Raw genomic sequence first — 15000 nt, 5'->3', positions numbered from 1 at the left:
ATCAGTTAACCAATTAAATCAATCGACCAATCAATTAACCTGGGTCATTCTTTTAATTGCGGTGGTGAATGCTGTCCCTTCACTATGGCATAAAAACACTTTAAGTGTCCAACTCAAGGCCCGCGGTTTGGTCTGGTCCACAAACCCTTATATTGTATAAAGTGTATTCAGACCTCTTTGACTTTTCCACATTTTGTTACGTTACAGCCTTATTCTAACGTGTATTAAATATATTTTGACTTTCATCAAACACACAATAGCCCATAATTACATAAAAAAAAACTGAAATACCTTATTTACATAAGTATTCAGACCCTTTGCTATGAGACTCTAAATTGAGATCAGGTGCATCCTGTTTCTATTGACCATCCTTGAGATGTTTCTACAACTTGATTGGAGTTCCCCTGTGGTAAATTTAATTGATTTAATTGAACATGATTTGGAAAGGCACACACCTGTCTATATAAGGTCACACAGTTGACACCATGCTACCATGTTGTGCTGCTACCATGTTGTGTTGAGTGCTAACTTCTAATAGGACGGTGACGACGACCGCCGAGCACCGCCCGAAAAGGCAGGGGAGCCAACTTCTAGTAGGACGGTGACGACGACCGCCGAGCACCGCCCGAACAGGCAGGGGAGCCAACTTCTAATAGGACGGTGACGACGACCGCCGAGCACCGCCCGAACAGGCAGGGGAGCCAACTTCGGCTATAATAGTCATTTACAACATTAACAATGTCTACACTGTATTTCTGATCAATTTGATGTTATTTTAACAGACCAAAAATGTGGTTTTCTTTCAGAAACAAGAACATTTCTAAGTGACCCCACACTTTAACAGTAGTGTAAATTCTTTCCAAATACCACCTGAATTCAAGAACGACCCTCCTATAAAAACACATTTGACTGAACATTGAAAATGGAAGATGGACTCCAAAGAAAAATGATATATTTAAGGGATAGGTGGAATATAGCCTCATCATTACATGAACAATAACTTCTGCAGTACAGATTATAGCAGTAGAAGAAGAAGAAGCAGTAGAAGAAGAAGAAGCAGTAGAAGAAGAAGAAGCAGTAGAAGAAGAAGAAGAAGCAGTAGAAGAAGAAGAAGAAGAAGCAGTAGAAGAAGAAGAAGAAGCAGTAGAAGAAGAAGAAGAAGAAGCAGTAGAAGAAGAAGAAGAAGCAGTAGAAGAAGAAGAAGAAGCAGTAGAAGAAGAAGAAGCAGTAGAAGAAGAAGAAGCAGTAGAAGAAGAAGAAGTAGAAGAAGAAGAAGAAGAAGCAGTAGAAGAAGAAGAAGCAGTAGAAGAAGAAGAAGAAGCAGTAGAAGAAGAAACAGTAGAAGAAGAAGAAGAAGCCGTAGAAGAAGAAGAAACAGTAGAAGAAGAAAAAGAAGCAGTAGAAGAAGAAGAAGAAGCAGTAGAAGAAGAAGAAGCAGTAGAAGAAGAAGAAGAAGCAGTAGAAGAAGAAGAAACAGTAGAAGAAGAAGAAGAAGCCGAGAGAGAGGAAGAAACAGTAGAAGAAGAAAAAGAAGCAGTAGGAGAAGGAGAAGCTGTAGAAGAAGAAGACGCAGCAGTAGAAGAAGAAGAAGCATTAGAAGAAGAAGAAGAAGAAGAAGCAATAGAAGAAGAAGCAGTAGAAGAAGAAGAAGCAGTAGAAGAAGAAGAAGAAGCAGTAGAAGAAGAAGAAGCAGCAGTAGAAGAAGAAGCAGCAGTAGAAGAAGAAGAAGAAGAAGCAGCAGTAGAAGAAGAAGAAGAAGCAGTAGAAGAAGAAGAAGCAGTAAAAGAAGAAGCAGAAGAAGAAGCAGTAGAAGAAGAAGAAGCAGCAGTAGAAGAAGAAGAAGAAGAAGCTGTAGAAGAAGAAGAAGCAGCAGCAGAAGAAGAAGCAGCAGCAGTAGAAGAAGAAGAAGAAGAAGAAGAAGCAGTAGAAGAAGAAGCAGTAAAAGAAGAAGCAGAAGAAGAAGCAGTAGAAGAAGAAGAAGAAGAAGAAGCAGTAAAAGAAGAAGCAGTAAAAGAAGAAGCAGAAGAAGAAGCAGTAGAAGAAGCAGTAGAAGAAGAAGAAGAAGCAGCAGAAGAAGAAGTAGTAGAAGAAGAAGAAGCAGTAGAAGAAGCAGTAGAAGAAGCAGTAGAAGAAGCAGTAGAAGAAGAAGAAGAAGCAGTAGTAGAAGAAGAAGAAGAAGCAGTAAAAGAAGAAGCAGAAGAAGCAGTAGAAGAAGAAGAAGAAGAAGAAGCAGCAGAAGAAGAAGAAGAAGCAGTAGAAGAAGTAGTAGAAGAAGAAGTAGTAGAAGAAGAAGAAGCAGTAGAAGAAGCAGTAAAAGAAGAAGCAGTAGAAGAAGCAGTAGAAGAAGCAGCAGAAGAAGAAGTAGTAGAAGAAGAAGAAGCAGTAGAAGAAGCAGTAGAAGAAGCAGTAGAAGAAGCAGTAGAAGAAGCAGTAGAAGAAGCAGTAGAAGAAGAAGCAGTAGAAGAAGCAGTAGAAGAAGCAGTAGAAGAAGCAGTAGAAGAAGAAGCAGTAGAAGAAGCAGTAGAAGAAGCAGTAGAAGAAGCAGTAGAATAAGCAGTAGAAGAAGCAGTAGAAGAGGAAGAAGCAGTAGAAGAGGTCAGACTTACTTCTATCTGATCACAGTGGGGTTGTTAGATGCCCTTTCTGAGGCATGCTTGTGTCTGACATCACACACAACGGCTCTACTCTTTAATCCATCGTTTCACCGGCAGACATGATGGAGGGAACACCGGTTACTGAGAGAAAGAGAGAAGAACATCATCTCAGAACATTGACATTCTCATTGGACACCGGAGATGTTATTTCATGAATGTCCGTCAATCATTTAGGTCAAGGAGCAGACACTCTTATCCAGAGAGACCAACAGTAATTAGTGAGTCCATACATTTTGTGATTGGTCCTCCGTGGGAATCAAACCCACAACATTGGCGTTGCAAGCACCACACTCTACCACCTGAGCCATATATCATCTAGATGTCCTCTCTCACTCACTAACTCTCACGTGTGGTCTGCATGTCCAATTTGATCACTGGTTAACTTTCAACAGCCTGAGAAAGGCTCATATTCATATATATACATCTGATGTTTACATGGACAGCTGGCGTGAGTAAAGGCTGATAAGTGCAACGGATTTGGGTTCGCTGTGAATGTTTAGTATGACTAAAACAGTCTGGACCAGAGAGAGAGAGACAGAGAGAAACAGAGACAGAGAGACAGAGACACAGAGAGAGAGAGAGAGAGAGAGAGAGAGAGAGAGACAGCGACAGAGAGACAGAGAGAGAGACAGAGAGACAGCGAGAGAGAGAGAGAGAGAGAGCGAGAGAGAGAGAGACGGAGAGAGAGATACATCTAGTCATTGGATGAGTGCTTTGTATTTCCACCGGGAGGAGTGCTGAGCTTCCAGGAACCAATTATAAAGGTAGTAATGATCGTTGCTCTTTCTGACTGACGTCAGAGGTTCTCTTTGACGTCCAACCAGTTGCTGTTGTTGTTGGTAGGAGGAGAGTTGTACCTGGTTGTACCTAGAACTGAGAGCTGTGACATGGGAGGTATGCCCAGCTAATAACGTTCATGTTCTAGATTGTTGCTCATTGTTCCTAAACTATGCTGATTAACATCCCAGAGGTTGATGTTGACGTCCGTAGGTTGTTGTTGTCTGTGGTGATGGTATGAGGTGTATCTACAGCTGCATGGGAGGAGTGACATAAGAGATGTCCCTCTGATCGTGTTGTGTTCTAGATACTATCTGACCGTGTTGTGTTCTAGATACCATCTGACCGTGTTGTGTTCTAGATACTATCTCACCGTGATGTGTTCTAGATGCCATCTGTTCTAGATACTATCTGACCGTGTTGTGTTCTAGATACCATCTGACCGTGTTGTGTTCTAGATACCGTCTGACCGTGTTGTGTTCTAGATACCCTCTGACCGTGTTGTGTTCTAGATACCATCTGACCGTGTTGTGTTCTAGATACCATCTGATCGTGTTCTAGATACCATCTGACCGTGTTGTGTTCTAGATACCCTCTGACCGTGTTGTGTTCTAGATACACTCTGGCCGTGTTGTGTTCTAGATACCCTCTGGTCGTGTTGTGTTCTAGATACCCTCTGGCCGTGTTGTGTTCTAGATACCCTCTGACCGTGTTGTGTTCTAGATACCATCTGATCGTGTTGTGTTCTAGATACTATCTGACCGTGTTGTGTTCTAGATACTATCTGACCGTGTTGTGTTCTAGATACCATCTGACCGTGATGTGTTCTAGATACTATCTGACCGTGTTGTGTTCTAGATACCATCTGACCGTGTTGTGTTCTAGATACCCTCTGACCGTGTTGTGTTCTAGATACTATCTGACCGTGTTGTGTTCTAGATACCATCTGACCGTGTTGTGTTCTAGATACCGTCTGACCGTGTTGTGTTCTAGATACCCTCTGACCGTGTTGTGTTCTAGATACCATCTGACCGTGTTGTGTTCTAGATACCATCTGATCGTGTTGTGTTCTAGATACTATCTGACCGTGTTGTGTTCTAGATACTATCTGACCGTGTTGTGTTCTAGATACCGTCTGACCGTGTTGTGTTCTAGATACCCTCTGACCGTGTTGTGTTCTAGATACCATCTGACCGTGTTGTGTTCTAGATACCATCTGATCGTGTTCTAGATACCATCTGACCGTGTTGTGTTCTAGATACCCTCTGACCGTGTTGTGTTCTAGATACACTCTGGCCGTGTTGTGTTCTAGATACCCTCTGGTCGTGTTGTGTTCTAGATACCCTCTGGCCGTGTTGTGTTCTAGATACCCTCTGACCGTGTTGTGTTCTAGATACCATCTGATCGTGTTGTGTTCTAGATACTATCTGACCGTGTTGTGTTCTAGATACTATCTGACCGTGTTGTGTTCTAGATACCATCTGACCGTGATGTGTTCTAGATACTATCTGACCGTGTTGTGTTCTAGATACCATCTGACCGTGTTGTGTTCTAGATACCCTCTGACCGTGTTGTGTTCTAGATACTATCTGACCGTGTTGTGTTCTAGATACCCTCTGACCGTGTTGTGTTCTAGATACACTCTGGCCGTGTTGTGTTCTAGATACCCTCTGGTCGTGTTGTGTTCTAGATACCCTCTGGCCGTGTTGTGTTCTAGATACCCTCTGACCGTGTTGTGTTCTAGATACCATCTGATCGTGTTGTGTTCTAGATACTATCTGACCGTGTTGTGTTCTAGGTACTATCTGACCGTGTTGTGTTCTAGATACCATCTGACCGTGATGTGTTCTAGATACTATCTGACCGTGTTGTGTTCTAGATACCATCTGACCGTGTTGTGTTCTAGATACCCTCTGACCGTGTTGTGTTCTAGATACTATCTGACCGTGTTGTGTTCTAGATACCATCTGACCGTGTTGTGTTCTAGATACCGTCTGACCGTGTTGTGTTCTAGATACCCTCTGACCGTGTTGTGTTCTAGATACCATCTGACCGTGTTGTGTTCTAGATACCATCTGATCGTGTTGTGTTCTAGATACTATCTGACCGTGTTGTGTTCTAGATACTATCTGACCGTGTTGTGTTCTAGATACCGTCTGACCGTGTTGTGTTCTAGATACCCTCTGACCGTGTTGTGTTCTAGATACCATCTGACCGTGTTGTGTTCTAGATACCATCTGATCGTGTTCTAGATACCATCTGACCGTGTTGTGTTCTAGATACCCTCTGACCGTGTTGTGTTCTAGATACACTCTGGCCGTGTTGTGTTCTAGATACCCTCTGGTCGTGTTGTGTTCTAGATACCCTCTGGCCGTGTTGTGTTCTAGATACCCTCTGACCGTGTTGTGTTCTAGATACCATCTGATCGTGTTGTGTTCTAGATACTATCTGACCGTGTTGTGTTCTAGATACTATCTGACCGTGTTGTGTTCTAGATACCATCTGACCGTGATGTGTTCTAGATACTATCTGACCGTGTTGTGTTCTAGATACCATCTGACCGTGTTGTGTTCTAGATACCCTCTGACCGTGTTGTGTTCTAGATACTATCTGACCGTGTTGTGTTCTAGATACCATCTGACCGTGTTGTGTTCTAGATACCGTCTGACCGTGTTGTGTTCTAGATACCCTCTGACCGTGTTGTGTTCTAGATACCATCTGACCGTGTTGTGTTCTAGATACCATCTGATCGTGTTCTAGATACCATCTGACCGTGTTGTGTTCTAGATACCCTCTGACCGTGTTGTGTTCTAGATACACTCTGGCCGTGTTGTGTTCTAGATACCCTCTGGTCGTGTTGTGTTCTAGATACTATCTGACCGTGTTGTGTTCTAGATACCATCTGACCGTGTTGTGTTCTAGATACTATCTCACCGTGATGTGTTCTAGATGCCATCTGTTCTAGATACTATCTGACCGTGTTGTGTTCTAGATACCATCTGACCGTGTTGTGTTCTAGATACCGTCTGACCGTGTTGTGTTCTAGATACCCTCTGACCGTGTTGTGTTCTAGATACCATCTGACCGTGTTGTGTTCTAGATACCATCTGATCGTGTTCTAGATACCATCTGACCGTGTTGTGTTCTAGATACCCTCTGACCGTGTTGTGTTCTAGATACACTCTGGCCGTGTTGTGTTCTAGATACCCTCTGGTCGTGTTGTGTTCTAGATACCCTCTGGCCGTGTTGTGTTCTAGATACCCTCTGACCGTGTTGTGTTCTAGATACCATCTGATCGTGTTGTGTTCTAGATACTATCTGACCGTGTTGTGTTCTAGATACTATCTGACCGTGTTGTGTTCTAGATACCATCTGACCGTGATGTGTTCTAGATACTATCTGACCGTGTTGTGTTCTAGATACCATCTGACCGTGTTGTGTTCTAGATACCCTCTGACCGTGTTGTGTTCTAGATACCATCTGACCGTGTTGTGTTCTAGATACCATTTGACCGTGTTGTGTTCTAGATACCATCTGACCGTGTTGTGTTCTAGATACCATCTGACCGTGTTGTGTTCTAGATACCATCTGACCGTGTTGTATTCTAGATACCATCTGACCGTGTTGTGTTCTAGATACCATCTGACCGCGTTGTGTTCTAGAAACCCTCTGACCGTGTTGTGTTCTAGATACCATCTGACCGTGTTGTGTTCTAGATACCATCTGACCGTGTTGTGTTCTAGATACCATCTGACCGTGTTGTCTTCTAGATACCATCTGACCGTGTTGTGTTCTAGATTCCATCTGACCGTGTTGTGTTCTAGATACCATCTGACCGTGTTGTGTTCTAGATACCATCTGACCGTGTTGTGTTCTAGATACCATCTGACCGTGTTGTGTTCTAGATACCCTCTGACCGTGTTGTGTTCTAGATACCATCTGACCGTGTTGTGTTCTAGATACCATCTGACCGTGTTGTGTTCTAGATACCATCTGACCGTGTTGTGTTCTAGATACCATCTGACCGTGTTGTGTTCTAGATACCATCTGACCGTGTTGTGTTCTAGATACCATCTGACCGTGTTGTGTTCTAGATACCCTCTGACCGTGTTGTGTTCTAGATACCATCTGACCGTGTTGTGTTCTAGATACCATCTGACCGTGTTGTGTTCTAGATACCATCTGACCATGTTGTATTCTAGATACCATCTGACCGTGTTGTGTTCTAGAAACCCTCTGACCGTGTTGTGTTCTAGATACCATCTGACCGTGTTGTGTTCTAGATACCATCTGACCATGTTGTATTCTAGATACCATCTGACCGTGTTGTGTTTTAGAAACCCTCTGACCGTGTTGTGTTCTAGATACCCTCTGACCGTGTTGTGTTCTAGATATCATCTGACCGTGTTGTGTTCTAGATACCCTCTGACCGTGTTGTATTCTAGATACCATCTGACCGTGTTGTGTTCTAGATACCATCTGATCGTCTAGATACCATCTGACCGTGTTGTGTTCTAGATACCATCTGACCGTGTTGTGTTCTAGATACCATCTGACCGTGTTGTGTTCTAGATACCATCTGACCGTGTTGTGTTCTAGATACCATCTGACCGTGTTGTGTTCTAGATACCATCTGACCGTGTTGTGTTCTAGATACCATCTGACCGTGTTGTGTTCTAGATACCATCTGACCGTGTTGTGTTCTAGATACCATCTGACCGTGTTGTGTTCTAGATACCATCTGACCGTGTTGTGTTCTAGATACCATCTGACCGTGTTGTGTTCTAGATACCATCTGACCGTGTTGTGTTCTAGATACCATCTGACCGTGTTGTGTTCTAGATACCATCTGACCGTGTTGTGTTCTAGATACCATCTGTTCTAGATACCATCTGACCGTGTTGTGTTCTAGATACCATCTGACCGTGTTGTGTTCTAGATACCATCTGACCGTGTTGTGTCCTAGATACCATCTGACCGTGTTGTGTTCTAGATACCATCTGTTCTAGATACCATCTGACCGTGTTGTGTTCTAGATACCCTCTGACCGTGTTGTATTCTAGATACCATCTGACCGTGTTGTGTTCTAGATACCATCTGACCGTGTTGTGTTCTAGATACCATCTGACCGTGTTGTCTTCTAGATACCATCTGACCGTGTTGTCTTCTAGATACCATACATTACTGTAGATGTGAGAGATTCTAAAGGGCAGGAGACATCACATGTTTCAGTACCGTACGGATTAGTCCTTAACACCGCCAAAGATTCCTACACACCAAATGGCACCCTATTCCCTACATAGTGCTCTGCTTTTGGCCAAGGGGCAATAGGGCTCTGGTCGAAAGTAGTGCACTATATAGGGATTAGGGTGCCATTTGTCTGGTCTAAAGTAGTGCACTCTGTAGTGTGTAGGGTGCCATTTGTCTGGTCTAAAGTAGTGCACTCTGTAGTGTGTAGGGTGCCATTTGTCTGGTCTAAAGTAGCGCACTATATAGGGATTAGGGTGCCACTTGAAACGTATTCAATGACTCAAGGACGAAAACAACTCGTAACATCCTCAAACATCATCCCTCTCAAATCGAGTCTGATTCATCCAACACTCATCCATTGACAATGAGCCAATTTGGCAGCTCTCCCGTCACTGTGTCACTGACATGTCGAGAGAACTGAGGGGGAGATTAAACTTCCAGATTCATTTAATTCACCCCCGTGTAATAGGAAGATATCATGCAGCGTCTCAAACGGCACCCTATTCCTGTTATAGTGCACTACTTTAGACCAGACAAATGGAACACTATCCCCTTTATAGGGCACTACTTTAGACCAGACAAATGGCACCCTACACCCTACAGAGTGCACTTACTTGAGGCCCTGGTTAAAAGTAGTAGTGCACTATAAAAGGAATAGGGTGCTATTTGGTGGGTGTAATATTTCGCCGATGTCCCATACTGAAGAACCATACGGAACAGTCCCTTTGATCCCTGTACTGTGGACGAAGGATCTCAGACGAAAACAAATGAGACATTTCTCCTCTTTACAAATCACGCCGGTAGAGAGAAAACCGTTTAAAAAGGGAAGATCACGCCAGGGGAGAGAAAACTGTTTAAAAAGGGAAGAACTGTTGTGTTCTGTGCATGTCGGTGATCAGCGTTCATCAGAATGAATATTTTTTGTTTAACTACACAAAAAGACTGGAAATAATGTTTAGACAAAACTCTCCAATAACAACGGCAGACTTAATAATCATCTCATACACTTCTTCTTACTAAGATAACTAGACTCCCTTCTGGTTAGTTTGACCCAGTGAACCTGACTACATTTAGATAACTAGACTTCCCTTCTGGTTAGTTTGACCCAGTGAACCTGACTACATTTAGATAACTAGACTTCCTTCAGGTTAGTTTGACCCAGTGAACCTGACTACATTTAGATAACTAGACTTACTTCTGGTTAGTTTGACCCAGTGAACCTGGCTACATTTAGATAACTAGACTTCCTTCTGGTTAGTTTGACCCAGTGAACCTGACTACATTTAGATAACTAGACTTCCTTCTGGTTAGTTTGACCCAGTGAACCTGACTACATTTAGATAACTAGACTTCCTTCAGGTTAGTTTGACCCAGTGAACCTGACTACATTTAGATAACTAGACTTACTTCTGGTTAGTTTGACCCAGTGAACCTGGCTACATTTAGATAACTAGACTTCCTTCTGGTTAGTTTGACCCAGTGAACCTGACTACATTTAGATAACTAGACTTCCTTCTGGTTAGTTTGACCCAGTGAACCTGACTACATTTAGATAACTAGACTTCCTTCTGGTTAGTTTGACCCAGTGAACCTGACTACATTTAGATAACTAGACTTCCTTCAGGTTAGTTTGACCCAGTGAACCTGACTACATTTAGATAACTAGACTTCCTTCTGGTTAGTTTGACCCAGTGAACCTGGCTACATTTAGATAACTAGACTTCTTTCTGGTTAGTTTGACCCAGTGAACCTGACTACATTTAGATAACTAGACTTCCTTCTGGTTAGTTTGACCCAGTGAACCTGACTACATTTAGATAACTAGACTTCCTTCTGGTTAGTTTGACCCAGTGAACCTGACTACATTTAGATAACTAGACTTCCTTCTGGTTAGTTTGACCCAGTGAACCTGACTACATTTAGATAACTAGACTTCCTTCAGGTTAGTTTTACCCAGTGAACCTGACTACATTTAGATAACTAGACTTCCCTTCTGGTTAGTTTGACCCAGTGAACCTGACTACATTTAGATAACTAGACTTCCTTCTGGTTAGTTTGACCCAGTGAACCTGACAACATAATGGGGAGACGCAGTTAACCCAATCAGACTAGACTCACATCCTGTCCTAGCAATGTACAGGAATGTTGTTACTGGAGCAGGTTTCTTTGGTCCCAGACAGCCCAAGACCCACTAGTCAGTACTCAGACCCACTAGTCAGTACTCAGATACACTAGTCAGTACTCAGATACACTAGTCAGTACTCAGGCCCACTAGTCAGCACTCAGACACACTAGTCAGTACTCAAACCCACTAGTCAGTACTCAGACCCAATAGTCAGTACTCAGACCTACTAGTCAGTACTCAGACCTACTAGTCAGTACTCAGACACACTAGTCAGTACTCAGACCTACTAGTCAGTACTCAGACCCACTAATCAGTACTCAGACACACTAGTCGGTACTCAGACACACTAGTCAGTACTCAGACACACTAGTCAGTACTCAGACCTACTAGTCAGTACTCAGATCCACTAGTCAGTACTCTCATCCACTAGTCAGTACTCAGACACACTAGTCAGTACTCAGACACACTAGTCAGTACTCAGATCCACTAGTCAGTACTCAGACACACTAGTCAGTACTCAGACACACTAGTCAGTACTCAGATCCACTAGTCAGTACTCTCATCCACTAGTCAGTACTCAGACACACTAGTCAGTACTCAGACCCACTAGTCAGTACTCAGACCCACTAGTCAGCACTCAGACACACTAGTCAGTACTCAAACCCACTAGTCAGTACTCAGACCCAATAGTCAGTACTCTCATCCACTAGTCAGTACTCAGACACACTAGTCAGTACTCAGACACACTAGTCAGTACTCAGATCCACTAGTCAGTACTCAGACACACTAGTCAGTACTCAGACACACTAGTCAGTACTCAGATCCACTAGTCAGTACTCTCATCCACTAGTCAGTACTCTCATCCACTAGTCAGTACTCAGACCCACTAGTCAGTACTCAGACCCACTAGTCAGCACTCAGACACACTAGTCAGTACTCAGATCCACTAGTCAGTACTCAGATCCACTAGTCAGTACTCAGACACACTAGTCAGTACTCAGACACACTAGTCAGTACTCAGACAAACTACTGGTGTTATAAAGCAGTGCTGGTGAAAAGTCCCGGTCCCCGTTTTCCACACGACCACATGACATTACAGCACCTCTCTGTTTCCTCCCTGCCTGTCCACATACCCAATCCACACAACAAAACCCCCTGATAAAACAAACACAGTCTTCCTTTTTCTTCAAAAACAATAACAAAAACATGTTATGGTTTTACTTGCAAAATGATCAGACAGCGCATCGGCTAAATGATTCATGTAAAATGATGATATATAACAACAACAACAACAACAGCAGTACATCTGAAACACCTCTTTCTCTCTCTCTCTCTGTGAGGAATGTTGTTGTTTACAAGGCTGTCTCTAAGGACAGAGAGCGTGTCCATGTCACTGTAGCGGGAGGGTGATGCACAGGGTAACACTATCCCTTGAACGGCCGGCTTGATGAGTAGAGCCAGGACAGCTGATGAGAAACAGCTGATGAGTAGAGCCAGGACAGGTTTAGAGAAACAGCTGATGAATAGAGCCAGGACAGCTGATGAGTAGAGCCAGGACAGCTTTAGAGAAACAGCTGATGAATAGAGCCAGGACAGCTGATGAGTAGAGCCAGGACAGCTTTAGAGAAACAGCTGATGAGTAGAGCCAGGACAGCTGATGAGTAGAGCCAGGACAGCTGATGAGTAGAGCCAGAACAGCTGATGAGTAGAGCCAGGACAGCTGATGAGTAGAGCCAGGACAGCTGATGAGTAGAGCCAGGACAGCTTTAGAGAAACAGCTGATGAGTAGAGCCAGGACAGCTTTAGAGAAACAGCTGATGAGTAGAGCCAGGACATCTTTAGAGAAACAGCTGATGAGTAGAGCCAGGACAGCTGATGAGTAGAGCCAGGACATCTTTAGAGAAACAGCTGATGAATAGAGCCAGGACAGCTTTAGAGAAACAGCTGATGAATAGAGCCAGGACAGCTGATGAATAGAGCCAGGACAGCTTTAGAGAAACAGCTGATGAATAGAGCCAGGACAGCTGATGAGTAGAGCCAGGACATCTTTAGAGAAACAGCTGATGAGTAGAGCCAGGACAGCTGATGAGTAGAGCCAGGAAAGCTGATGAGTAGAGCCAGGACAGCTTTAGAGAAACAGCTGATGAATAGAGCCAGGACAGCTGATGAGTAGAGCCAGGACATCTTTAGAGAAACAGCTGATGAGTAGAGCCAGGACAGCTGATGAGTAGAGCCAGGACAGCTTTAGAGAAACAGCTGATGAGTAGAGCCAGGACAGCTTTAGAGAAACAGCTTATATCAGCCCATTCTGTTATACGACAGTATGTGTGATTTATGGAACTCAGCTGTGAAAGTGCAAAATTGCCCCACTACTCAACCAGCTACCATGTAGCCCCAATACACAATCATCTACCATCTACCAGCTACCATCTAGCCCCACTACACAACCAGCTACCATCTAGCCCCACTACACAACCATCTACCATCTCCATCTACCATCTAGCCCCACTACACAACCATCTACCATCTAGCCCCACTACACAACCATCTACCATCTACCATCTAGCCCCACTACACAACCATCTACCATCTAGCCCCACTACACAACCATCTACCATCTAGCCCCACTACACAACCATCTACCATCTAGCCCCACTACACAACCATCTACCATCTACCATCTAGCCCCACTACACAACCATCTACCATCTACCATCTAGCCCCACTACACAACCATCTACCATCTAGCCCCACTACACAACCATCTACCATCTACCATCTAGCCCCACTACACAACCAGCTACCATCTAGCCCCCCTACACAACCAGCTACCATCTAACCCCACTATACAACCATCTACCAACTACCATCTAGCCCCACTACACAAACATCTACCATCTATCATCTAGCCCCACTACACAACCATCTACCCTCTAGCCCCACTACACAACCAGCTACCATCTAGCCCAACTACACAAACATCTACCATCTAGCCCCACTACACAACCATCTACCATCTAACCCCACTATACAACCATCTACCATCTAGCCCCACTACAAAAACATCTACCATCTACCAGCTACCATCTAGCCCCACTACACAACAGGCTACCATCTAGCCCCACTACACAACCATCTACCATCTACCATCTACCATCTAGCCCCACTACACAACCATCTACCATCTACCATCTAGCCCCACTACAAAAACATCTACCATCTACCAGCTACCATCTAGCCCCACTACACAACAGGCTACCATCTAGCCCCACTACACAACCATCTACCATCTACCATCTACCATCTAGCCCCACTACACAACCATCTACCATCTAGCCCCACTACACAACCATCTACCATCTAACCCCACTACACAATGATCTACCATCTACCATCTACCATCTAGCCCCACTACACAACCATCTACCATCTACCATCTAACCCCACCACACAACCATCAACAATCTAGCCCCACTATACAACCATCTACCATCTAGCCCCACTACACAACCATCTACCATCTAGCCCCACTACACAATGATCTACCATCTACCATCTACCATCTAACCCCACTACACAACAGGCTACCATCTAGCCCCACTACACAACCATCTACCATCTACCATCTACCATCTAGCCCCACTACACAACCATCTACCATCTAGCCCCACTACACAACCATCTACCATCTAACCCCACTACACAATGATCTACCATCTACCATCTACCATCTAGCCCCACTACACAACCATCTACCATCTACCATCTAACCCCACCACACAACCATCTACAATCTAGCCCCACTATACAACCATCTACCATCTAGTCCCACTACACAACCATCTACCATCTAGCCCAACTACACAACCATCTACCATCTAACCCCACTACACAACCATCTACCATCCACCAGCTAACCCCACTACACAACCATCTACCATCTAGCCCCACTACACAACCATCTACCATCTAGCCCCACTACACAACCATCTACCATCTAGCCCCACTACACAACCATCTACCATCTATCATCTAGCCCCACTACACAACCATCTACCATCTAGCCCCACTACACAACCATCTACCATCTACCATCTAGCCCCACTACACAACCAGCTACCATCTAGCCCCACTACACAACCAGCTACCATCTAACCCCACTATACAACCATCTACCAACTACCATCTAGCCCC

General features: G+C 44.1%; 1 protein-coding gene across 1 annotated transcript in view; it reads right to left on the bottom strand.

Annotated features, from left to right (window-relative positions):
• Positions 1-15000, bottom strand: part of LOC139384665 (OTU domain-containing protein 7A-like) — a 102278-nt gene that overhangs the window by 62331 nt on the left and 24947 nt on the right. Inside the window, exon 2 of the mRNA XM_071129488.1 lies at positions 2607-2735. The gene's annotated coding sequence lies outside the window, so the exon portion shown is untranslated. The remainder of the gene's footprint in view (positions 1-2606; positions 2736-15000) is intronic.

The sequence above is a fragment of the Oncorhynchus clarkii genome, chromosome 26, assembly GCF_045791955.1.
Source record: "Oncorhynchus clarkii lewisi isolate Uvic-CL-2024 chromosome 26, UVic_Ocla_1.0, whole genome shotgun sequence".
In the NCBI taxonomy this organism is placed as follows: domain Eukaryota; kingdom Metazoa; phylum Chordata; class Actinopteri; order Salmoniformes; family Salmonidae; genus Oncorhynchus; species Oncorhynchus clarkii.
Note: the sequence above shows the minus strand (reverse complement) of the source record. Positions and strands in the feature narration are given on the sequence as shown.